The sequence below is a fragment of the Halyomorpha halys genome, unplaced genomic scaffold (genome assembly GCF_000696795.3).
Source record: "Halyomorpha halys isolate HHAL.00 unplaced genomic scaffold, Hhal_1.1 Scaffold847.1, whole genome shotgun sequence".
NCBI lineage: Eukaryota > Metazoa > Arthropoda > Insecta > Hemiptera > Pentatomidae > Halyomorpha > Halyomorpha halys.
In genome coordinates this window covers 294,997-296,698 of record NW_027109725.1, presented here as the reverse complement: position 1 = coordinate 296,698, position 1,702 = coordinate 294,997, and positions in this window count along the sequence as shown.

Here is a 1,702-nt window from a genome sequence, read left to right as displayed (position 1 = left end):
AGATAGCAACCTAATGTATTTAGGCAGCATATATGAATAAAGTATTTCTCTCTAATAATTTAAAATAAATTGGCAATCTATCTTAATGCAGAATTTTAAATAAGACAAAAATCGATCTTTCATATTTGACATTTATTAATATTTTTAAAAATCTGGTTCGCTGCGTGGAATTCACATATTACCTTTAAGTTAAAATTAATAAATCTTTGCTCGTTACAAAAATTGAATTTCTTTATTATTCACTTTGGCAAAAATTCTCATTATGATATAAACAAGAGGAAGAACCTAGCCTAAAAGGTTGACTGACCATTGTCATAATAACCATGGTCATATTTTAATGCAACGTTTTATGATTTGCATATAAACTCTTACCTCTATTTTATTCTTCATATATAAGTAAGATAGAGTAAAAAATAAACAAAAATATAGAGAAAAACTTCTGTAATACCTTGGAAGATGTTTTTTGCAAGAAAGTCAAGAACGTTGTTCTACAATAACGGTAAATCTAAGGAGCGGAAAAAAAGATATATTTAATAAAAAACGGCAACCTATACCACTCTCAAATATTTTTTAAACAATACTTCTATCCTTTTTTCTATATCTGTAAAATGCTTAGGAGTCACATGAGGCAATAACCTGTTATTCGACCAACTAATTAATTTAGATTTAGAAAACACAAGGAAAATAATGTAAAAAATCAAAATTGTATTCCACAAAAAAAAAAAAGAAACTTTATAAAGCAGTATGTACTTAAAACTTAAAAAAATAAATAAAAAAACATCAAGTATTCTAAAACAAATACCTTGGAAAAGTAAAGAATTATTACGATTGTTCAAGAATATAGCACTCAGGATTAAATATATAAACCGTATATGAACACATATATAAATTGAATGTGCTATGCAACATGTTTTTGTCTAAAAATCTAGGTGGGCATTTCTTGGAAATGACAATTGACAACACATTTGGTGTCCTCTATAGAGATCCGAGGAACCTTTTAGGATGCGATGGATACAAGATGATTCAGGGTTCAATTAGACCAGGTATCAGCTCGTGAAAGGGTTAAGTAGGCAAGCTCTCAGGATTTTACGGCTCTCCATAAAAACGTTTCAGCAGTCTTTATGACTTCTTGAGCTTAGTTAGTAAAAGCCAATTAGAAGGAAGAAGCCCCCTGATAACCAAGTGGAGGGGGCAAGGGGACACATCGAATTGGAGAAGGAAATAGGACACTTGGAGGCTGGACAGAGAGGAAGCCCTCAATAATATCTGAGGAAGTATAGACTAGTCAGGAACTTGGGACTTGGAGACTAGATAATGAAGGAATGGCAACGACCTGACTATATGTAAATATATATATAGGTATTCATCATATTACCCAATACAACTCTCTAAGATTATATATTTCAATGGTAATAATATAATATAAATATACATAATTGGTAAACTGGTAAACAAGCTATGCATTTGGAAAGATAAACCAATATTAATAATTTTAAGGACTCAAGTAGTTTGAATTAATATAAATATATTTGGATAATAAGGTTCAGTAATTATTCGGGCATCCTAGACACAAAAGGTATATAACCTTGCCATTCATTTCATTTATATAACCGAACTCTTTTATACCCGAAATAGGGAATTATACAAAACAGTAACCCGCAGATACAAGCGTGAGCGAACTAAACATATGTTGCTGTCAAAA